General features: G+C 43.8%; 1 protein-coding gene across 5 annotated transcripts in view; it reads right to left on the reverse strand.

Moving 5' to 3' along the window:
• GATA4 (GATA binding protein 4) overlaps positions 1-26,000 on the reverse strand; it is a 78,870-nt gene that overhangs the window by 16,391 nt on the left and 36,479 nt on the right. The window lies entirely within an intron of this gene.

Below are 26,000 nucleotides of genomic sequence, written 5' to 3' on the forward strand. Positions count from 1 at the left end.
TGCCGGGGGCCTGATTCTCCTCCCAGTAGCAGACAGTGATTTTTGAACATGAGCAATTCAAAAATCACTTTGTGAAAGACAGTCATGACATGACATGTTAGCAGCGAGGACCACAAGAAGTCCAGCACCCACGTATGTATGCCTGTTTATCCAGCTCACCGGCACCACAGAAGCATCTCAAGGCACGTGCGTTTCAATGCCCTTCAGCACACCAGCTTGGGAAATGCCTCCTGGCCTGCCTCTTTGTGACCCTCAAGAATCCCCAGGTACAGGGATATAATTACAGTGTAAAGATTTCCCCATGACTGAAGGGGTAGTCACTAACGTGGGAGAAATTTCTGGGAGCTTTAAATTTTTATTTATTTATTTGGCTGTGTCTTTTTTGCTGTGCGAGTTTTTCTCTAGTTTCGGAGAGCGGGGGCTACTCTCTAGTTGCAGTGCTCAGGTGCCTCGTTTCAGAACACGGGCTCTAAGGCACGATGGCTTCAATAGCTGCGGCACGTGGGCTCAGTAGTTGAGTCTCCTGGGCTCTAGAGCACAGGCTCAATAGTTATAGCACGTGGGCTCAGTTGCTCCATGGCATGTGGGATCTTCCTGGATCAGGAATCAAACCTGTACCTCCTGCATTGGCAGGTGGATTCTTTACCACTGAAGCACCAGGGAAGCCCTCTGGGTGCTTTAGAATTCACAGTTGGTCCTTGGTGAGCATGATGTCCTGAGCCTCCTGCATTGTGCAAGGTTAAGTCCATGAAGGATACAGACCGCCTCATGATTATCCATGGTGTTAGGTTCTGAGAATACTACTTTGCTTGCTGTATCTATAAGTGAAACACATGTAGACTCCTGGGAGAGGGTCACCATGGCCCCTTTCCACTTGTGATGCACAGGCTTGGGAAACTGTCTTCAAAGTAGACAAACAAACAAAGAGACACTCAAAAGATTGTGTTGTGTTTTAATTTCGATCTTAAAACTCTTCCTAATGTTGATATTTTATCCTTCTGACAATAAATGTTTTTACAAACACTGTTGTGCCCAGTGGTCTCCTGGTCCTCTGTGGGCTCCCCCTCCCCACATCCTGTCCATTTTTACCCAGTGGCTGAGCTGCCCAGAGTCTTCCCCAAGGGGCCTGGGGAAGAACCCTGCAGACATGAGTGAGGACTAGCCTGGGTCTCTGTCAGCTGCTGCATCCAACGGACACCCTGCCCTGCAGCCTCCCGCCTCTAAACCTGGAACCAACAGCTCCTCCTCTTTGCCTCCCCCCGCCTCACCCACTCCGTTGGACTGGCTAGGATACCACATAACTCACAAGTTACAGTAGAACACTTCTGAGGGAAAGGTGCTTGTTACTAATTATTCTGGGTTACCGTTTTGTTGTTCACTTGCTAAGTCATGTCCAACTCTTCGCCACCCCGTGGACTGCAGCACGCCAGGCCTCCCTGTCCCTCACTCTCTCCCTGAGTTTGCCCAGGTTCATGTCCATTGGGTCAGTGACGCCATCCAACCATCTCATCCTCTGCCACCCTCTTCTTTTGTCTTCAATCTTTCCCAACATCAGCATCTTTTCCAATAAGTTGGCTGTTCACGGCAGGTAACTGGCTTAACATCAGACTTATGGCCACTCTTGACAGAACTCAAGTATAAGACCTACAACCCTGACACTTACTCCCCCGGGGTCCCCCAGACACTCGTTTCTCGGTGTCACCACCTCCCAGACAAGGTGTATGCAGAATGCAAGGAAAGAGGTGCCCCAAACTGCTCTGAATGTTGGGTTCTCTAGTTGGCCACCAACATCTCCCATCTCCCCAGGTTCAGGCTGGGTTTAGCCTTTGGCTCAGCTACAGCCACAGGAGCCCTGGGTGGGCATCGGCCACTGAAAATATTTGCTGCTTCCTGGACTCTGGGTACTGAGCCCAAAACACACCCCCATTCCTTCTCTGCGCCTGATAAGCTCTGAGCAGCCCCTCATCCTGGTACTCTTGTGCTGGCTCCTGGAGGGTGGGCACACAAGTCTTGAAAACTAGAAGAGATGTCTGGGTGACTATGTGGATGTTTGGTGGAGGAAACCAAGGTCCGAAGATGGTAAGTAAGTCATCTAAGCTTCCAGAACATTCTGTGACCTGATCTTTGCCCTCCCCAGCCCCATGCTGCTCTCAGGCTGGTTCACTTCATCTGCAGTGCTTGGCACACAACAGAAACTCAGAACATTTTGACCGAACAGATTTCAAAATCCAGCGCCCTAAAGCATTCAATGAGGCAGCAGTCACACCAGTAGGACAGTGTACATCTGAAGGCTCCACTCCTGGCCTGCCTGATTGCCTGGTTACTGAGATCCATGTTCCTGGACACACATCATAATTCAGTTGAGGGAATTATATACACAGGGCCACAAGTTCTCCTAGCTATAAATACACATATACACATAGTGTACATATACACCCATCTGTGTGTGTGTGTATATATATATATGTATATTATACATCCATCTGGATGTATGGATGGATGGATACAGGAAAGTACTCCACGAAATGCATTAAAAATCAGCCAACTCTAGTGATAAAATTGCTCTAATAATTCATTAAAATACATCGAAAAGACTCCCCAATGCTCCCAGAGATAAAGAGAGAGACAGACAGGAAGGCAGAAATATTTATATGTTAGGTGTTAATGGCAAAACACTAGCAACAACTCAAATATTCACTGGTAGGGGAATGAGTAAGAAAACTAAGATACAGTAAAAAAAGAAAAAAAGAAAACTTGGGTTGATTTTTTAAATGACAATTAGTAGACTATGTCAAGAATTTTCTCTTCCTGTAACACAGTTCAAAATTCACTAAATCAGCAGCTAATTAAGCAAACATCTTTGTATTGGGGGGAACAGCATTGGAGGCAGAGGGAACAGCAGTGTGAAATCCCTGAGCTCAGGGGAAATGGATGGTTAAAAATAACATTAATACCGCGAAAGAAGCCGGTCACAAAGATCAGAGTGTGTGGTCCCATTCATATGAAATGTTCAGAATCCACGGGCAAATCCACAGAGAGTAGATTAGTGGTTGCCAGGGGCTGGGGGAGAAGGAACGGGAATGTCTGTTGACGGGTACAGGGTTCTTCATGGAGTGATGAAAATGTCCTCAAGTTGACTGTGAGACAGACACACAACTCTGTGAACATATTACCATCCATCCACTGTAGTGCACACTTTAAATGAGTGAAATTTACAGCCTGTGTATTACATATTACTTGCATAATGCAGATTAATAAGGCTGTTGCGAAATAACTAATATCATGTTCAATTTACTTTTCAAAAGCATCTCTGCCTAGGCGCCAGGGCATTGGAGATGTCAACTTCATTCCTGCAACTTCCCAGGATCCTCCCATTCCAATGACCAAATGCCTTCTGCACGTGGACCTCAGGGCTCAGGTAGCCACTAAGGCACAGGCTATTCTTCCCATCCCACAGAAGGAGAGAGGAAGGTCCTTTCCACAGTGGGCAGGACCAACAAGTGCAGGCATGTACGTGACAAGCCAGTCAAAAGCTGCCTGCCAATCTCGCTGTGGACAAAGTCCGGCGCTGGTTCTGGCTCCCCCAGAGTCCAGGCCTCCCACCAGCCTGCCTCAGTCTCCTAATTGTGCCCTGGGAGAGGACTGTGGGTAAACACGCAGACCGGACATTGATGGAGAGCAGGGCATGGGGATAGGGAGGTGGGCAACATGAGGATATCTTGGCAAGAGGATAAACACAAGTGCATTTGATCCAGAAACTCCACTTCCAGGAATTTATCCTGTGGATGCCCTGGCACTTTCATAAAACGGCTCACGTACAAGCATAGTTAATGTGGCATTTTTTCCTGTAACAGCAGAGGATTGGGAAAACAACTTATATGTTCATCAATATGGGACTATTATTAACTCAATGAGGGTGTGCTGTGTAGCCATAAAGAATGAAAATCTTTTATACACTGATAAGGAATTCTTTCAGAGAAAGCACTGGCGACCCACTCCAGTACTCTTGCCTGGAAAATCCCATGGATGCAGGAGCCTGGTGGGCTGCAGTCCATGAGGTCACTAAGAGTCGGACATGACTTCACTTTCACTTTTCACTTTCATGCATTGGAGAAGGAAATGGCAACCCACTCCGGTGTTCTTGCCTGGAGAATCCCAGGGACAGAGGAGCCTGGTGGGCTGCCGTCTATGGGGTCGCATAGAGTCGGACACGACTGATTCGACAGCAGCAGCAGCAACAGCAGCAAGGAATTCTTTACAAAATATGCTATGAAATATTAGACAGTACAGAACAGGGCATAGAAGACTCTCTTAAAAAAGAAGAGGCGTCCAACACTGCTATATTTAAAATGGATAACCAACAAGGACCTACCGTATAGCACAGGGAACTATGCTCCGTGTTATGTGGGGGAGGAGTTTGGGGGAGAATGGATACATGTATCTGCAAGGCTGAGGTCCCTCCCTGTTCACCTGAAACTATCATATTTGCTAGTACGCACACCAAGTATCTCTAGGAGGACAGACAAGAAACTGATAATACTGACTGCTTCTAGGGAGACTATAATCTGGTGGCTCAGGAGTACTTTTCAACTGTATTCCCTTGTGAACCTTTCGAATACTGAACTATGTTAATTTATCTCCTCATTGCAATTAAATAACTCTTTTATAGGTTAAATAAAGCAATAAAGCAAATAATAAGCCTCCACCAGCATCACCACTGTTTCATGTAGTGATGTTTTTAATTTAGAGCAGGGAAGATTCCTTTTTCTGATTTCCCATCAGAGCATCTTATCTCCCACAATTTCCCAAGCAGGTTCTCAGTCTAATTGACCCACTGCCATCTCTCAGAGCACCCCAGTTCTTATCTCGAGGTGCCCCCAAGTCCAGTCTCCTCGACCAGCTTAGTTCCCAGCCCCCTGGCGAATCCTGCTTGGTTTCTAAAGCTAGGCTATACCCATGCACGCTGCCTGTTTAGATCCTGTTCCTTTTATTAATTAGGAAGACTGAGAAGGCGCTATGGCCAGGCCCTTTATCAGGGCCGTTGGAGGAGACTTATACCAGGCCAGTCTGGGCCCTTTTGACTCTGCAACCTCTCTTCAAGTTTGTGACAGGTTGGAAGGACAGAAAGGAAATACTGAACAAATTGCCAGACCAGCTCCCTCAGGGATCCAGACAATGGGTCTGGAGGGAAAAGCCTTTTCCTTCCAGCCCAGTGGCCGTCAAAAGGAAACAACTTCCCTTTCACCTCCTGGAATGGCAGCAGCCAGCCAGCCAGCCGGGGAGATTTATGGAGATATAATGTGACCTCTTTATTGCTCTGAATGCTAGGGAGGCATTTCAGGGAGATTTACGCCTTTTAGAAGGGGAGGGGAGCTAAGGTGTAGCACTGTATACATGGGACTACTTTCCTCCTCTGGGGGTTTCTTAGGGATTATTTAATCAAACCCAGGTTAAATTCAATCACCAGCAGTTTATATTTTCTTCTCCCACTAATCCACCTAGTTATCCTGCAAGCTTTTTGCATGAAACGTGGATTCTAAGGAGAGTCAGGAGGGCTCTGTTTAGCTTTGCATTCACTTAACATAAAACAAAAAGAAGGATGAAGATCACTTACAGTAGGGCCAGGAGACTGTGTTCCTCCCAGGCAATGGACCGGATAGCACTCATTTTATGCACCTATGTTTAGGACCTTCTTCGTAAAATGGGAGTGTTAGACCACATATCAAGGTCCTTCCTAGTTCAAAAATTATCTGGATTAATACCAGATCAAATGTATAAATGACTCTGTCAGCGATTTTTCTGTCATTTGGGTTTTTTTAAAGCTGCAGAACCCTTCCTTCAATGAAAATTTTATTTAGGATTGATGTATGGCAAAACCAATACAATATTGTAAAGTAATTAACCTCCAATTAAAATAAATAAATTTATATTAAAAAAAAAAAAAAGACAGAGAAGTGCAGCTGATTGAGTGAAAGGATGACCCAGACTTTTCCCAAATCCCCCTCGATACATTTAAACTCACACAGTGGCCTTGAGGAGGTCCTCCAACCACCAGAGTACTTTTCTGTCATTTGGGTTTTTTTTAAGCTGCAGAACCCTTTCTTCAATGAAAATTTTCTTTAGGATTGATGTATTTAGGATTCGTATAGCTGCAGGAGTGTTACCCAGGACTCTCTACCAATGATGTGAATGAGATCCATCTACTGCTTCAATACCACAAACTACATTTACTAAACTTATAGGCTGGGAGCAATGAGAACCCGCTCCAGAAGCATTACAAGCCAAGACATTCACCAACAGCAGCTCTACCTCTCTTGCTTTGGTCTCCAAAACTCAGAAATAAAATATTTGGAAAAGATGATTTCTAACTCTCTAGGTTGTATATATATATATATTTTTAATGTGGACCACTTTTAAAGTCTTTATTGAGTTTGTTACAATATTGCTCCTGTTTTATATTTTGCTTTTTTGGCCAGGAAGCATGTGGAATCTTTGCTCCCTGATCAGGCACTGAACCCGCACCCCAAGCACTGGAAGGTGAAGCCTTAACCACTGGACCACCAGGGAACCCCTTTAACTCCCTACTTTTTGAATCATCTGACTTGGCACTACACTGGAACTCTTTCCATTCATGTATATATGTATTTCATTTATCCCTATATTTATGTTTAAATTGTATAAATCATTATTGCTTTAAGAATACAAACAGTACAGAAAGATGGCACACGAAAGATACAAGTCTCCACCATTACCACTGTCCTGCTCCCTAGAAGCAATGGAGGTTAACAATTTTTCTATTTCCAGACATTTTCTATATTATTAATTATAATTTTCATATTTAGAAATTACAAAAAGTACCAAAAATAATATAACAATTCCTTTTATTCTTTATCACCATCCCTATCCAATCACTATTTTGAATTCACTGTATATTCTTCCAATTCCTGTTCATCCTCTTACACACATAGATATGTATCTCTGAACATGATAGGCATGGCTTTGTATAAACTGAAATTTTACTTTACATGAATACCCTCATACTGTACACCAAGTTTACAAATTTACTTTTTTTTAACTGTGAACTATTTCAGTAATTGAGAAGAAAAGAATATTACACCACTTTTGAAGCCAGCATTTGGCTTTGTTAAATCTTAACATTTTACCATATTTCCTTCCAATTTTTTAAAGAAATAAAGCACTGCAGATTGTTGATTCCTATCATCCCAGTCTCCTCTTTCCCTCAGTGGATCTTGAATATGTTTACAATTCATGTGAATGCTTTTACTCTGGTAAATATATGTGCACAGTTTTCCAAAAAAGTACATAGTTTTTTTGCATGTCTTAAGCTTCATTAAGCTTCATAGAAATAACATGATATTTGTAGCTTTCTGTAAGTTTTATTTTTGCCTGTTAATATGTTTCTGAGTTTTAATTATGTTGATACATATGCAGCTACTTTATTTGCTTTACAGTTTTTCTTTATATTAACACAGGGCATTTAATTTGTCTATTTCATTATGATGTATATTTAGGTAGTTTTCAATTTTTGCCACAATAACCACTGCAACAGGAATCCTTGTACTTATCTCTAGGATGTATTAGGCTTGTTCAAAACCTTCCATCCCTGGTAGTTATCCATTGCAAGTGCCAGACCTCTAGAAATTAGCATGTTAAACTGAACCAACTTGAGGGGAATAACTTCCACAGGACTTATTTTCCAAAGAAAAACATTGTTTAGAGTAGCAAAATTATAAGCCTACCAAGGCATGTTGTAAAACCTCTAAACAGTAACCCAGCAAGTTTTGTGAATGGAAATGTAGTACTCAAATCACATCTGCTTTAAAAGTTGTAACAAATATAGATGCATTAAAGAGGAACATATACATTCAGCAAACACTTATGTTTGGCTGGGGTGCTGTTTAACAATGTATCAGACATCTTTTGCTAGGTTATGTTGTAGTAAGCAACCCCAGAATCTCAGTGGTCTACTATGTTGAAGCGTTGTTTCCTGCTGTTCATACTACACGTCAGCTGGCTGCAGTTCTGTTGTCTGTGTGTAATTCGATTCGATCTGAGACCCAGGCTGACAGTGCAACCTCTACCTGGGTCATGCTGGTCTCATGGCAGGGGCAAAAAAGTGATGTCAGCGCTACATAATGACTCTTCATACCTGTGCTTGGAATCTGCGCAAGTGACTTGTAGTCACATGGCCTTGATCAAAGCAAGTCTCACAGGCAAACCTATGTTATCAGGGTGGGAGATGTAATCCTCCCCCAGGAAGGGGCACCTGGAAGGGCCCCAGGCATCAGGGCACAGTGCCATCTGCCCTGAACACAAATGGGATCGCACCATACAGGCCTTTCTGCAGCTTAGTTTCTTCATGGAAGCACATGTATTTGGACACTTCCCCCACCCTCCCCCCAAAAAAGGCCTAAAAATATTAGATCTTTATTGACATAGGATAGGAAAATGGACTGAAGTTCCCTTATGCCCAGGACTTTCTCTTATAATCAACAGCCTGGGGCTGATCAAACTCAGACCCCCACTCCCCCAGAGGGACAATCCCTGCTGGTATCAATCTGCCCTTGTTATCAGGGCCAATTTGAGCACTATCTGGTCTAAAGTTTGGTTATAAAACTATGACCCTGGAAAAATAAGGTTTTTGACAGTGTGGTCATAATATTCTTTAGACTCCAGAGAAAGCTTGAAAAAAAAATTCTCTTTAAGAATTCTTGCCCTGAGGAAATAACTCCTCCTATGCCTTAAGAGGGGCTTCCCTGGTGGCTCAGATGGTAAATAATCCGTCTGCAATACGGGAGACATGGATTCGATCCCTGAGTTGGGAAGATCCCCTGGAGGAAGGCATGGCAACCTACTCCAGTATTCGTGCCTGCAGAATCCCCATGGACACAGGAGCCTTGTGGGCTACAGTCCATGGGGTTGCAAAGAGTCAGACACAACTGCCTGACTAAGCACACACCATCAACAAAGATCTATCTCACTCTTTGAAGAATATTTATTAGTTTTACATGGTAAAAGTACATTTACATTCTAATCCATAATTCCCAAAGTTGTTTAGCTGCACTTTGATATCTGAAAGGATCCACTGCTTGCTGCCAGTCTTTTTATACCATGGGTTCCCCTTTCCTAATGCCTTGGCTGTCTTTCAGCAAGTAATTTTTCACTGCTGCATACAGCAGGGCTGTAATGAACATCATTGCCTTAATTTCTGTGCCAGTACCTGTTTATTTTAATTTGTTTTGATTTCTGGCAGGACAAGTTCTCTCTTCTTACATCTTATTCATAAAAACTATCTTGGCTATTCTGGCACAATAACTCATCCATATAAATTTTATAATCATCTTGATAAGTTGAATTTAAGAAATCCTGTTGGGACGTTTGCTGGGACCGCATTAAATTTATAGATTTTCTTTGAGGGGGAATCTGGAAGGAAGAATACTGCTAAGCTTTCCAATCCAAGAACACAATATCTTTTCCCATTTGTTCATGTCTTTTTTATATGTCTTTAAGTTTTACAGCTTTCTCCACAGTGATCTTACATATTTGTTTACCAAAGCTGACCATTCTTTCATCTGCAAATAATGAGAACATTGCCTCTTCCCTTCCAATCTCATTTATTTTATTACCAGGTAAATAAATTTACACCAGCCAGAGATCTGAGAGGTATGGACCAGTTCTCAAAGTCTTTCCCTCAATGTGGTTTGAATTTCCATCCTATTTGAGAGTATTTCTAAAGTTGGGGGAATGAGTTTTTCCCCACTTTTCACTAGAGGTAAAGACATTTTGTTCCTAAACCAAGACATAAGTACATGGATATCAGAATATATTTTATATTCATTTATTGTATTAGTTTTATTTTCTTTTTCCTTTTTTCACTCTCAGAGTGTCTGCTGGGCCTCAGTGCCACCAATAAATGTCACAACTTCCTCCAAATGGCTCACCAACTGGACAGGTTGGACATGGATGAGGATGGGGACCCAGGCTTCATATTTCTCCTCGCTGCCTGGACCTCTGCTGGGCTGTTGTCCTCAGACCCTAAGGAAAGGCCCAAAGACGCCTGCTTTTGCCAGTAGCTGCATAAATCATCCTTCAGAGGTTCCTATTTTTTTCACTCTATTTCTATTTGTGCTAAAGTCATTAAAATCCACCCCCTCCAACACACACCCCAAGACTTCACCCTCACTGACTCTCAGAGGGTCAGAGCTGGACATGAGGCATATGGTTCCAATCCACTTGTTTTTACAAAGGAATCAGAAGCCGAGGGAAGCCCATATGGACAATGCAGTTTTCACCTTATAGACAGCCTGATCACCTCTTCTGAGAGGGACACCAAGCCCACATCACTCCCACAGTAGAGACAGAGGTACAGAGAACCCTGGATCAATTCCAGCCCCCCAAATCACTCAGAGGTAGGAATGTCCAGGAAGATGCATAAATTGGGTTACTTAAATAAATTAAAAAAACAAAAACCAAAACCCAATACACAATTCCTCCTTTTCCTCATATTCTTATCCAAATCCACTGGGAATCCAGCAGCCACCGTGGGATAGGTACATTTCCTGGTAGAAATCCACCATGCAGGCGACCTGGCCCCTGCTTTCTGGCAAATACAACTTAGCACCATGATGGTGTGAACCAAGTGATGCTGGCCTGGAACTCTAGGAAGAGTCCACTGAAGGGACTCAGTGAGGAAGGGGGTCTCGCTTACTGTCAGATTTCCAGAGACAGACCCTGTCTGGGCCTCCTCAGGGCCTGTACTCTCTTCCTTTCTAAGTGCAACCCAAAGGGTTTCTTTGCTTTCCCCTTTTTTTCAGCTCTTGATGGAGGCAGACAACTGGCTCCAACTTCCTTAGAAGGATTTTTAAAACATTCCAAAGCTATGACAAAAGTCATCCTCCAAGTACCTACAACCCCAATTAACATCTGCATATGTACACGTGGCTTCCCTGATAGCTCAGTTGGTAAAGAATCCTCCTGCAAAGCAGGAGACCCTGGTTTGATTCCTGCGTCAGGAAGATCCCCTGGAGAAGGCATAGGCTACCCACTCCAGTATTCTTGGTCTTCCCTTGTGGCTCAGCTGGTAAAGAATTTGCCTGCAACTGTGGGAGACCTAGGTTCAATCCCTGGGTTGGGAAGATCTCCTGGAGAAGGGAAAGGCTACCCATTCAAGTATTCTAGCCTGGAGAATTCCATGGACTGTATAGTCCATAGGGTGGCAAGAGTCAGACACGACTGAGCAACTTTCACTTCACTTCACTCATACACGTGCCCCCATATGTAGAAAAAAATCAGATGTTAAGCTGGATATGTCCAACTGTATGCCTAAATGTACACTAATACTGAGAAAGAAGGTAACTCCTAACAAATATTTACAAAACTCCAATTTAATTCCACCTGGCAACCTAATCTTTCATTAGTAGAACTGAAAAAATCCTATTTGAAATAATACCTGCTTGGTGATAATAGTGAATATTTATTAATAGGTGACTGATGACTAACAGTTAAGGATGCTATGCTTTAGGAACATTATTTCTGTTACTCTCAATAACCTGATGAAGTGGACGTGAACGCTGGAGAACACTGCAGTGAGTAGTAGAGCCGGAATTTTAAATCAGGTGTCTTGACTCCAGACTCGTGCCCTCAACCACAAGCCTCTTCTGCCGCTCTGTTATCAGCTGCCAAATAATAAAAAGATGGAGGTCCCAACACGAAATATAAGCAAGAGTTCCGAACATGCCAAAAAGAGGTCTGGCTAATGGGCTCTGCCTTCACCGGGAACAGCTGGTCAGACGGTGCATTCGGCCAGCTCTCCCTGGCCCAGCAGATCCGTCCTCCCAGTCCTTCGCCCCCCACTGCCCCTTGTGCTTTGTCTTGGGAAAGGGTCCCCTTTATTAATGCCATTCCTGGAGATGTGTTTACACAGGGCAGGAAACTTAATATCAACATTCCCTGAAGGAGAGTGTCTTGTCACTTCTGTGAAGCACTTCAGGCAGGCAGAGACCAGCCTTCCAAATCAACAGGCACTTACGCCCTTTAAACAGAGTCTGATGGGAGAGTTTGTTTCTACAGAGAATCTTTGAGTTCCTGAGCCGGTTTGTTATGATGAGGTTGAGAGGCGGTTACCCGTATACACAAAACCCTCCTGGGTGCCTTAAGAGGCTCTCTAAAAAGGATCTCAAGGAATCTATTCGCAGTGAGGAGGAGGGAGAAGCACAGATTCAGACACTCAATGAGTTGCAAAGGACAAATCTGCTGAGGGAAATGCTACAAGTCTCCATATGTTGGCAGGGGGAGATTGTATGGTTCTGGCTCCAGGGCCAGAATCTAAGAGGATGCAAAGGCTTGGTGTGTGGTTGGCGGGGGTCAAGCAGTTTAGGAAGTCAAAGAGGGCACCGCCAGGGCCCAGCAGAGCATCACGAGATCAAGGAATGAGGTCGAATGAATTTTACAAGGTGAACATGGAGAGCACTGCTGCTGCTGCTAAGTCGCTTCAGTTGTGTCTGACTCTGTGCGACCCCATAGACGGCAGCCCACCAGGCTCCCCCGTCCCTGGGATTCTCCAGGCAAGAACACTAGAGTGGGTTGCCATTTCCTTCTCCAGTGCATGAAAGTGAAAAGTGAAAGTGAAGTCACTCAGTCGTGTCTGATTCTTAGCGACCCCATGGACTGCAGCCTTCCAGGCTCCTCCATCCATGGGGTTTTCCAGGCAAGAGTACTGGAGTGGGGTGCCATTGCCTTCTCTGCACATAACTATCGATTTTTCTTTTTTTTTTCAGCTTCCTTTCTTGGTTCCTCTTGCCAGGCATCTCTTAACCTGTTACCACTCCCACCTCCACTAGAGGCCAGTGCTGCCTAGCCACCCCCACCCTCCCACCCCCACTCCCCCACCAACTCTCCCCACAACCCTGGGGGCTCTCTCCTGTTCTCAAGGCTTCAAACAGAGTGATGATTGCAGACTCCAGACTGGCTTATCTGTCCCTCCCCCACGCCTCAGGACCACCGTGTCCAACACACTGACCCACCCCTAGATCCCCTGTTGTCTTATTGTTACCTCTGAGAACACATCACTGGAGTTTTCTATGCTCTCCTCTCTCCCCTGGCCTACTAGGTTTGGGCTGCCTGAGCCTGATTCTTTTTTTTTTTTAATCTTTATTTGGCTGCGTTGGGTCTTAGTTGCAACCTGCAGGCTGTAACTCCCCGACCAGGGATCGAATCCTGGCTGCCTGCATTGGAAGTGCAGAGTCTTAGCCACTGGACCAAGAGGGAAGCCCCTGAACATGGTTCTTACAACTCCTCAACCTCCTCCCCTCCCACACCCAGTCCCACCAGTTCCTTCTCCCTGTAAAACTGATCATGCTCCTCCCTGGACCTCTGCCTCTCAGGTTCCTTTTACAAGGATGATCCCCTCCTCTCAAAGTCTCAGTGGGGCCAGACTGCAGGCATGAAAATGTGAGCCGAAGGGGCCACAGACTCTGATGAATTCCTGATTTTATCTTTTCAGATATTAAACGCTCACTTAGTATCTTCCCTGTAATTGTATCACGGACGGCAAAATAAGTGAGGTGGGATTCTTACCCTGGCAACACTTCCCGTCTAGTAGAACTATAATCCAGATTAAAGGGCAGCGCCAAGGATGGACAGGTGTGTACAGGTTGAGAAAGCTGGTCGTGCACAAGTCTCAGGAATTCTGTCTGCGGGCGAGTCAAAGGCTGCCCACAGAGACGAGCCCACGGTGAGATTCCCAGCCCAGAGCCTACCCCAGCTCTCGTGCATTCATGACAAGATCCAGCTCTGCTCCCTCTGGCCTACAGAGAGGCAGCGTGAACCTGATTTCTTTAATTCTTCCTTGTTTGCTTCTAGTTCTTCCATGGTCAGGTGAGTGAGAAGAAACAAAGTTGTTTGCCTTAAAAAGCCAGAATGAACTGACTAGGGTAGAAGGAAAAATGAGGCCACACATGCCTAGTCGCCCAGTCGTGTCCGACTCTTTTGCGATGCCATGGACTGCAGCCCACCAGGCTCCTCAGTCCATGGGATTCTCCAGGCAAGAATACTGGAGTGGGTTGCCATGCCCTCCTCCAAGGGATCTTCCAGACCCAGGAAACAAACCCACATCTCCTGTGTCTCCTGCGTTGAACATGGATTCTTTAGCACTGAGCCTACCTGGAAAGCCCTGCCTCTGTGTATACATGTTCTCAATTTACTGTCTCAGTCATGTTTTCCCTGTTCACAAAGCCCGAACTCCTCAGCCTGATTTTCAAGGCCCTCCACATGCGGCCCCATGGTGTCAACCTGGGCAACCCCAAAAGGAGAACTAGGCTGCACCTGGAAAAGGTCCAAGATGTGTGTGGGGGGGAATATCCAAGATGCCAAGGTAGTCCTCCAGGCTGCAGAGCTGTATCAGGGAGCAAGAGGCAGGGGGCGTCGCTGTGAGCAACCAGCTCACGTACTTGCACAAGAGCCCAGAGCCCAGGCTGGAAACACTGGAGGTAAACCCAAAATCAAAACAGACAGAGCAGGTTCCAGCAACCAAGCTTCAGTGTTAGCATCGATACTGCTTTTCTCAGACTTTATGGATGGCATAAAGCAAACGAGGAATTCTGTTGGGGTTTTTTGAGAGTGAGATTCTTGATATGGATGAAAGGATTTAAAGATGTAAAGATGCATGCTGCTGCTGCTGCTGCTAAGTCACTTCAGTCGTGTCCAACTCTGTGCGACCCCATAGACAGCAGCCCACCAGGCTCCCCCGCCCCTGGGATTCTCCAGGCAAGAACACTGGAGTGGGTTGCCATTTCCTTCTCTAATACACGAAAGGGAAAAGTGAAAGTGAAGTCGCTCAGTCGTGTCTGACTCCTAGAGACCCCATGGACTGCAGCCCTCCAGGCTCCTCCGTGCATGGGATTTTCCAGGCAAGAGTACTAGAGTGGGGTGCTGTTGCCTTCTCCAAAAGATGCATGAGAGATGTAAAATGGTGCAGTTGTCATGGAAATCACTACAGTAGTACCTCAAAAACCACACACAACTACCACATGACCCAGCAATCCCACCTCTGGGTATATTCCCAAAAGAAGTGAAGGCAGGAACTTGAAGAGATATTGGTGCATCTGTGGGCAAACAGCATGATTCACAACAGGCAGAATAACCCAAGTGTCCATTAACAGGTGAATGGATAAATCAAATGTGCTCTATCCGTGCAATGGAATATTATTCAGTATTTAAAAGGAAGCAAAGGGACTTCATTGGTTGTCCAGTGGTTAAGACTCTGTACTTCCAATGTGGAGGCATGGGTTCAATCCCCGGTCAAGGAACTAAGACCCAATGTGCCATGTGGTGCTGCCCAAAAAGGAAGGAAATTCTGACACAGGCTTACAACATGAATGGGCCCTGTGGACATATGCTACGTGAAATAATCCAGACACAAAAGCACAAACCCTGGATGATTCCACTTACATGAGGTAACTGAATGGTCAAATTCCTAGGGACAGAAAGGAAAATGGTGGTTGCCAGGGGCTGGGAGGAGGAGGAAAAATGTACAGAGTTTCATTTGGGGGGGATGAAAAAGTCCTGGAGATGGAAGTGGTGGTGGACGTGTGAACATGTGGACACACTTAGCGCCACTGAAATGATAGCTAAAAATTGTTAAAATGGCCAATCTTATGCTGTGTATATTTTACAGCAGTTAATACAAAAGGTACATAAAGGGAAGTGAAAGCCTTTCAGTCCTAAATTTGAGTTGGAAGTATTAGCTTCACCACACGATGTATTTTATCTTATCTTCAGGTGGACAGGGGAAGTATTTCCTATCTATTTTGAATGACTCATCCAATAGCAGAGAGCTCAACTAGCAGAGCCAACTCTAAGAGTGGTGTCCAAACACCATTTCTCATTAAAAGGAGCCAGTGTTTCTTGGAGACATGGCCAAACCCAGGTCTGGGAGGAGGAAGTGCATAAGGAGAACTTGGAACATTTTACAGTATGCAAATCAGGAAAGGATCAAGCCAAGATTTTGTCAAAAGAACTCAGGAGACAATTTGAACAAGTTCCCTCTGGCAAAGACGGGACAGCGTGAACATCAATTAGGATAATAAGGAAATAGACTAAAACACATCAAGTATGTTTAAATCCATGAGTTCTTAATTATACTAGAAAGCTTTTATTCCACTGGTAATCTTGGAAAGGATGCTAGTGAACGAATTCATTATTTTGAACATTGAAAAGTAAAGTGAAAGAAGCAAGCATTTATCCTACTTTTCTTATATAAACTGTATCTCAGAGTAACCAAATATTTGATAAATTAAAGTCTTTTTGCTGTCATAGATGCATTTTAGCTAATAAATGAAGAAGGAATGAGAGTATTAGAATGTCACCATTTGCAACCCCAGTGAAGTAACAGATCTAGGCAATGACCTTCAGCTGCTGAACATAATCTAGCCAATTTTTCCAATCACAGATTTACACAAAAAATCCAGGATGGGGGTCCTCTCTCACGGTGCAGTGGCTAAGAATCCGCCTGCCAATGCAGGGAATACGGGTTCAATCCCTGGTCCAGGAAGATCCCACATGCCTCGGAGCAGCTAAAGCCTGAGCGCCACAACCACTAAGCCTTCACGCTACAACTATAGAAGCCTGTGTGCTCTAGAGCCCGTGCACTGCAAAAATAAGTAGCCACAACTAGAGAAAGCCTGCTCACTGCAACGAAGATCTAGCACAACCAAAAACAAATAGATAATTAGGTAGTTTAAAAAAAAAAAACATGGGATAGAGAAACTCATTAAATGAAGGGAATGCAATCAATAAAATCCAGGTTGTGGGGAAACCTAACGGAAGAGCCTAGTTTCTTTAGCAAATATTGCTGCTGTTCATTTGCTAAGCCGTGTCTGATGCTTTGTGACCCCTTGGACTCATTTCACCTCAGTCTGTGGGATTTCCCAGGTAAGAATATTGGAGTGGTTGCCATTTCCTTTTCCAGGGATCTTCCCAGACCAGGAATCGAACTCCCATCTCCTGGGTTGGCAGGCAGATTCTTTATCACCGAGCTACCAGGGAAGCCTAGCAAATATATTCCAAGAAAAAGAAGAGCGAAAGGGGGAACTCAGGTTAAAAGAGACTTAAGAGACATATTAACAGAGGAAGTGAATGGACGTTTTAGATCCAGATTTCAACAAACTGTTAAAGAAAGTTAGACAAATAGGAAATCTGAACACCAATTGGATATTTAATATTAAGGTGTGATGGTTAATTTGTATCAGAGTGATGCTGATCCTCAGGCTACATTTTTTTTCAGTGTCCTCATATCTTTTAGAGATATGTACAAAGTATTTAGAGATAAAATGATAAGTTGTCTAGAATTTCCTTCAAAATAACATAGTATGAGGGATGGGGGAGATACAGATGAAATACAGCTGGTCTTGAGTCAACATTTGTTGAAGCTAGCAGGATGAGTAGTTACTCTCAATTTTGCATATGTTTGGAAATTAACATGTTTTTTTAAATGTGTATGAAAGGCAAGAAGTGAGCGTAAAATCTTCATCTTCACCTCTAACCCCCCTGGGAAGTAGGTGCTGTGGCATCTGGCTCTGCATACCTGCATGAACAGTAATTTACCGTCATTACCTGTATTCCTATTCAAGACCCTCCTGGTCCCTACATCTCACTTTTAGAGACAGAATCACTAAGAAGGGAGTGGGGTTACAAAAGAGGGTGGGACTCCACCTCTGAGGTCAGATTAGCCACATCCCCATGCTTCCCACGGCAAGGAATCTGGGTTTGGGAGCTAGAATCAACCTGGATTTTTGCCCCTTCTTCCACCCCGGCATGGACACAAGCCACACAGCCACACTATGCCCTACTCTAAAGCACACATAAACACACAACAGCTCCTCAACATCCCTATACTGCGTCTCCTCCTTTCCATTTGAGATCTTTCTCTAATTGGGAACAGGTGGGTGGCTCAGGCATCAAGAATCTGCCTGTCAATGCAGGAGACACAGGAAACTCGGGTTGGATCCCTGGGTCGGGAAGATCTCCTGGAGGAGGGCATGGCAACCTGCTCCAGTATTCTTGCCTAGGAAATCCCATGGAGAGAGGAGTCTGGTGGGCTACAGTCCCTGAGGTCCCAAAGACTCAGACACGACTGAGCATGCATACACACAGAAATGCAGGGGGAAGGCTGTCATCACCTTGCAAGAGTGAGGCAAAAACAAAACAAACAAGAGCCACTAATTTTAACCTGTCTACACTATAACCAAAGTGATAGATCCAAAATGCTACTTGAATCCTGCCCCTCCACTGTCTAAGTCTTGCCTTCCCAAGCCAAGTCTGAACTCTCCAGATGCCTCTGCTGGCCACATGCTCCCCCACACTTCACCCCCAACACTGCAGAAAAGCCAACTCAAGAGCCTCAGCTTACCATGTCTTTCCCCCACAGGCAGCAAACTCCTAAACGTTTCAGACCCCCGTAGGAGTCCAGACCTGCAGGAAGCAGGCCTCTACCAGTTGAAGCATACTGGGCTCTCGAGGAACCCAGATTTACCCCGCTGAGTAAATCTGAGTAAATCTCCATGTGCTCTCCACACACTGAGACCCTCACTTTTTTAACTCCCCTGCCAGATGGTAAGCTGTTGGGATGAAGAGACAACCTTGTTCATTTTCAATCTCCAAATCCTAGCAAGTGCTCAGCTCCCAGGAAGCAGGGGGGAAAAAAAATCTGTTGGCTGGTTGGCTGATGAGACAAATGATGTGTCTGTACTGGTGTCGGTAACAGAGCTCTAACCCTCTGCAGGTCTCCAAGAACCTCAGGCACTGAATGGGTTTAGTTAACAACAGAAAAACAAAACCAAAGGAACAACACACTGAGACCCCCAACACTGGAGTCATTTAACCCATGCTTTCCCACAGATGTTTTTACCTTAAAGTATTTTATTTTGTATAAGAAAAAAAAAATTAACCCATCAAACCTGAAATTTCAGATACCATTGCTTAAAATGGGATTCTCAGGTGGTGCTAGTGGTAAAGAACCTGACTGCCAAAGTAGGAGAACGAAAGACAATGTAAGGGAACGTTCGATCCCTGGGTCAGGAAGATACCCTGGAGGTGGATGTGGCAACCCATTCCAGTATTCTTGCCTGGAGAATCCCATGGACAGAGTAGCCTGGTGGCTTATGGTCCATGGGGTCACAAAGAGCAGGACATGACTGAGGCTACTTAGCACACACACATGCAGTCATGGAAACCTACACTACCCAGAATGAATGAAATCGAACGGATGCCCAGCAAGCTCAGAACCATTACATGTACCATTGCTGTGAGGAAAGACAAAGCCAGTGAACTATTGTCATGGGCGATGCCATCAGATCCTGGATTTTTAAAGTTAGTTTATTTCCACCATGTGGCTTGCAGGATCTTAGTTCCCTGACTGGGGTTTCTCTGTCTTTTTAATTTGGCTGTGCTGGGTCTTAGCTGGGGCATGTGGGCTTTTAGTTGCAGCATGCAGGGATCGAATCTGGGCCCCGCGCACTGGGAGCGTGGAGTCCGAAACACTGGACTGCCAGGGAATTCCCCAGACCCTGGATTTTAAATACCCTTTTCTCACTACTTCTGTGCCTGGCCTGATTTCTTAACCTTGACAATGCAGATGCTCAGACTAAGAGAGGCTTAGAAAGTTGTGCAAAGTCACACAGCAGGAAGATGAGAGCATGAGACAGGATCGCAGGGACTCTTGGCGCCAGACTGATGCGCTTTCACCTCAGTGGCCTCCCCTTCTAAAAGTGGGTTGGAAGCAGCACACTCATATTTCCCGAATGTCAGAGCCTCGAAAATCAACATATCCTGTAGCTGGTCACCTCACTTCAAGAGGGCAACCACTTACAACTTAGAAAAACGCCCTAGCTTTAAAATGGCTAAGCACAACATACTGTAAGATTTGAGAACTATGCTCCGATTTGATTGGCTATTTATTACTGCCCATTCTTTCAGTCATTTCCCCAGTCTTCCTCTATTTAAGGCAGTGCTCCCCAAACTTTTTTGGCACCAGGGTCTGTTTTCGTGGAAGACAGTTTTGCCACGGACGGTGCAGGGGGATGGTTTTAGGATGATTCGATCAAATTATTACATTTATTGTGCACTTTATTTCTATTCTTATGGAAATACTAATTTCTATTATTATTATATCAGTTCCACCTTAGATCATCAGGTATTAGATCCCAGAGGTTGGGGACCCCTGATTTAAGGGATCAGTCTTTAGGAGCCAGTCTGGGTCACTAATCTTATAAAAACTTTCTTCAATGTTTAAATAACTAAACAGTAACTTTTTATGACTGTTTAAATATATAGATATACACATGCCTGTATATGGTAACTAAGAAGTCAAGGATTAATGCCTAACAGTGGTTATCTTTGGACGGTAAGATTACAACTCTGTGCATTGGTTTATAAGAGTTTTTCATTTCTCCATAGTAAATACACACTGTTTAATAAAATAAAAATAATTACATTTTATTGATACTATTTGAAAAAAAAATTTATGAAGCCATCTTTGACCTGGAAAATATTTTCTTTTCTCAAATAAGCAGTATTTCCCTCTTAAATGTACACTCAGAGAGAACCACATTCTTTATTTAGGGTCAAGTTAAGTTCTCTCTATATGCTAGGGAAAGGTTTTATTTGTTGTTTGTTTTCCCCGCCTACTCAATTTTGATGGGTAACCTGTATTATTGCCTCTCTTTACCTGGTTTGATTTATGATCTTGGAAGTCAGGTCATTCTCTGCTGGGTCGAAGAAAGAAGGGGAAAAAAAGGTCTCTCCACCTAATACCTGATAAAATATCTGAAAAGGTCATTGCAGACCTTGACAGAAACACATACAACTTCAACCCAATCTGATAAAACAGCAACTTGAAAACTTTTATCAGAAGAAAATGTAACTTGCCATTTCCCAGCTCAGTTGACTGAACTGTTTTTTAAATCTGAAATGACAGACATCATAAGATAGGAAAAGCTGCAGATAAGAAGCCAAATTGGGTTGTCTTGAATCAGATCGGATTGTCTGCCTGGGTTCAAACTCCCACACCTGCTCTGAATGTGTCAATGAGAGTCTCTTGGCATGGTCCCCGAGGGGTTTGGAAACACTGCAAAAGTGGTGAACTTTGAGACTTCAGCGTTTATTCTGCGATTATAATTAACCTGCTCACCAGTTGCTATCGATCAATACTGAATGGCGCTGATAAAGTCTGACTGCATTTCTAGAAGTAGAAATAGAGATTTAAACTAGGAAGCAAAAAAGGAAGATCAAAAAAATATGTTAAGGACCAAATTCAATTTTAAGAAGCAAAACTGGATCTGTGACCAAGGAATCTCAAAGCCTGTAGCTTAATAATCCTCAAAACTTCCCACCAAATTCTGGTGGGAACTCCTTGATTTCTCATCCTCCAAAAATAAAGTCAGTCTATGACGATTCAATACAGAGTGACAGCCTTACGTTCTGTGTTCATTCCACTTGCAAAGCGTGAACCAAATGGAATGGGTTACCTGTCTGTCTTTGGCAGAAAAAAAAAGATTATTTAAAGACATGAAGGCAATTCGAGGGCTCTTGCAAAGTACTGAAGGCCAGAAAACCCAATTCCCTTCATTCAGATAAGAGGCTTGAATATCCTGGCTCAGTTCTGATTACAGAGCAGTAATAGATAAAACCCTAGGCCCCCTGCCAGAAACGAGAAAGCTTCTACTGATGGCTTCTGTGATCAGCTCAGACCAAGTCCATGGGCTTTTCCAGCCTAGGGTTTTATCCACTATCTTGATCCAGGCGTCTATTCACATGTTCACTAAACAATATAATTACTGTGATTCCCCTCTTTCTTTCTCAGCTCTGACCTTCAAAGAAAAGGCAATAAAGAGAATACAAAGAAAAGGTAATACAGAAAACTCTAGAAAAGGATTTTTGTGAGAGGCATATGGTTTTGCCCTTCTTCTGTAGCCAACAGTCCCCAGGAATAAGAATTTTCTAGTTTGGAGGGTCTCAATTCTGGGCAATCTCTCTTTTAATTCTCTACACCCCCAAATCGGGATGCTAAAAGGACGCTTCTGTGAGGCAGGGACTCGTGGCACAGCGAGTTCTGCAGCATCAAAGGGAGACGGCGAGACATTGGTAGGAAACAGGAAAACACAGAAGAGAAACCACAGTGGGGAGAGAGAGCAGGCGGAGAACAAAGTAATACACATGCCTGAAGTTGACCTGAGACCTTTGACCACGACAGACCTTCAGGATCTGAAAGGATGAGTGCCCTTAAACTAGGGCAAGTGAAAGGGTGGCAAACGGGGAGAAAGTGTATTCCTGGAAATTGAGACTTACCTGGGTTCTAAGTCGGACCTACTGTTGGCTACCAGAGAGAACCGGGACAGGTTAATCTTTCTGAGCACCAGTTTCCTCTTCTGCAAAATGGAGATCACAGTATCTAATTCTCAAGAAGAACTTTCAAGTCCCTCTCACCTGACAACTTCCTCACGGAATGGATTCAGCTTACTTGCATATTCGAACGATGTGCTGTGTGCTGTGCTTAGTCACTCAATCATGTCCAACTCTTTGCAACCCCATGGACTGTAGCCTGCCAGGCTCCTCTGTGCATGAGGATTCTCCAGACAAGAATACTGGAGTGGGGTGCCATGTCTGCTTCCAGGGGATCTTCCCAACCCAGGGATTGAACCAGGGTCTCCTTCATTACAGGCGGATTCTTTACCAGCTGAGCTACAAGGGAAGCCCCATATGCATGATACAGGCATTGTATGTGTGTGTGTATTACAAGATAAAGGTTCCTATCCCTAAAGTGTTGTTAGCTGGTTTTCAAACATTAATGTACCCAAACTTGTAAACTTCTTTTGTATAAATTAAAATACTTCAGAGGTTACTATTATAACCCCATTCATATTATCTTCCTTTACCTTCTTTAGAAGGAAACAGAAGAACAGCTCTACACAGAAGAATAGTTTTATTAGCCAATAAAACATTTAAATAATCCTGCCTGAAGAGTGTTACCTGAGACCACTTCATGGGCCATGGCAGGGCAATGTAACAGAGTGATACTTTCCAAGCCATGAGAGAGACTTATCACCAGCAACTTACGCAGGACTGCAGGTCAAAGAAGTCACCAGCAGACAAATACTTTCGGATGTCAAAAAGGGCCCCTTCAAGATCTTAAAACAGCAGTATCCCGGGACCTGGAAGAACTGCCCACTTCTAGAGCAAAGCAATGGAAAAAACCAGGGGTCCTTTTTCTTTATTAAGCAAACAGAAGCAGCGATATTTGCAACCTGCTTCAGCTCTAAGTCCAGAACACCTTAAAGGTCTTAAAAGGACAGGCTGAAAAGAAGTGGTTAAAAGACTGACTTACCTTGCCCTGGAAGGTAATTTGGTTTTCTAACACAATCCCATCACTGCCCTGGGTTATTAGTTTTTCTGGTTCTAGCCCCAATATAATCTGAGTGAAAGTACCCACACCAAGAATGGTGGCCAGTGTATGCACCAGTGAGGGCATCTCAGGAAGTCATGTCAGTTGTGGGGGGCGGGGAGTGGCATCTGACAATTTCGGACTGAGATCTGCTTCCAGAAGACATTACTGAGGGTCGGATAAGGGTTTTTGAACCCCTCAGTAAAGCAATCACCTGTTGGATAAGCAAAAATCAAAAGCCACATTCAATAAACAACAATTTATGTTTTAAAGTGCTTTTCCTGTGCATCCATAAACTCTAAATATAGAACCCTATTTTTTTTTGAAAGAAGGGAGACTTTCAGGAAGTTAATTAACGAATACTTATGTGTCTTTAAAATTTTAACCAGTTTCATGTTTTTTTAAACTGGTAATACAGTTATATGACTCAAAAGTAAAAAGGTTCCACGTGTATACCCATATCCACAGCACCACTATTCACCAGTCAAGAGGAGGAGACAACTTGTGTCCCTGACAGATGAAAAACAAAACGTAGTACATACAAGGGAATGTTGTTCAGCGTTAAAAAGAAAGGAAATTATATCACAGGCTACAGCGTGGGTGAAAGTGGAGGACGTGCCCTTGTTGTTGCTGTTAGTTACTCAGGGTTCAGCTCTTTGTGATCCCATGGATTCTGTAACCTGCCATGGGATTTTCCAGGCAAGAATACTGGAGTGGGTAGCCATTCCCTTCTCCAGGGATAGAACCCGCATCTCCTGCATTACAGGTGGATTCTTTACCGCTGAGCCACCAGGAAGACCATAAGTGAAATCAGCCAGTCACACAAAGATGAATACTGTTTGATTTCCACTTACATGAGGGATCTAAAGTAGTCAAAATCATGGAGACAGAAAGGCAGTGACCAAGGGCTGGTAGGGAGTTTGAAATTTGGAGTTGCTGTTTACTGGGTATAGAGTTTCAGTTTTGCAAGACAAACAAAATTCTGAAAATCTGTTTTACAACAATCTAAAAACAACTTAGGCTTTCCAGGTGGCTCAGTGGTAAAGAATCCGCCCGTCAATGTAGGAGATGCGGGTTCAATACCTGGGTTCTGAAGATCCCCTGGAGGAAGACATGGCAATTCACTCTAGTATTCTTGCCTGGTGGGTTGAAGTCCATGGGGTCACAAAGAGTTGGACATGACTGAGCATTCACACACAACAACACTGCTGAACTGTACACTTAAAAATGGTTCAGATAGTAAAGGAAATCAACTCTGAATATTCAGTGGAAGGACTGTTGCTGAAGCTGAAGCTCCAATACTTTGACCACCTGATGTGAAGAGCCGACTCACTGGAAAAGACCCCGATGCTGGGAAAGACTGAGGGCATGAGGAGAAAGGGTGACAGAGAACGAACGAGATGGTTAGATAGCATCACCGACTCAACGCACATGAATTTGAGCAAATTTGGGGAGATAGTGGACGATAGAGGAGCCTGGTGTGCTGTAGTCCATGGTGTCGAAAAGAGATGTGACTTAGCCACTGAACAACAACAAAATGGTAAAAAACAAAACAAATAAACTTTCACTTTAACCTCCCTGGATGTCAAATGTATTTTCTTGTTATTTAATGACTTAATAAAGAAGTACAAAAATGACAATGAAAAACGGTTAAGATGGTTAAAAACTCAAAAAGTTCCCAAGCATATATGGTGAAAGTCCTTTTCCCCTCACCCCCCACCATCCCATCCCATCGGGCAAGCATTGTTACAAATTCCTTATGAACAGTTCCACAGAGAAATTAAACATTTTCAAACGTACATAATCTTTTCTTGTCCTTTTTTTAAAAAATACAAATACACATACATCCTGCACTTATACATGTCTTGGAGAGGATTCCAAGCTTATTCTAAGTTCATTGCATAATGAACTTTCTAACTTTTTCTGGAGAGCTTTTTGCATATTCAAAGAATATAAATTCTTTTTTTTCTAAACAGTGTTAATTTTTTTTTAACTTCCTAACTTTTTACGCTGACAAGATCTCCTATTGTTTGTATGCACCATATGTAAGCAAACAGTCGCCTAATAATGCACATTTAGATTATTTCCAATTGTGGTTGGAATAATTATTTCCAATGACAAACAGCGCTGCAACTAACATAGGCCCTTATATTTGCAGAATCAATTCCTAGAAGTTAAATTTCCAGGTCAAGGGTATCAGTTTTGTAATTTGTCAGACATCACAAAGGGCTCTCCACAAAGGTTGTTCCAATTTTCACTTCCATCCACAGGTATCAGAGTTCCTATTTCCCCATCTCAGAGTATGTTTGTTTTCTTAGCTCATTTAAGGTAAAAAAAAAAAAAAATAGGGAGGGATACCAAAGAAAGTGTTATCTAAAACCATCTCCCGTGCATCACTCTACCTGAGTGCTTAGAAAGTACCTAGCAAATGTGGCTTGACCTTTCGGTGGGACACAATTGGGCAGGTGACAAATCGTACTAGAAGCAGTGACACACCCCTGGCTCCCCCCACACACCTTCCCCGTTTAATTGGTTCTCAAGCCAG

The sequence above is a fragment of the Bos taurus genome, chromosome 8 (genome assembly GCF_002263795.3).
Source record: "Bos taurus isolate L1 Dominette 01449 registration number 42190680 breed Hereford chromosome 8, ARS-UCD2.0, whole genome shotgun sequence".
NCBI classification, from domain to species: domain Eukaryota; kingdom Metazoa; phylum Chordata; class Mammalia; order Artiodactyla; family Bovidae; genus Bos; species Bos taurus.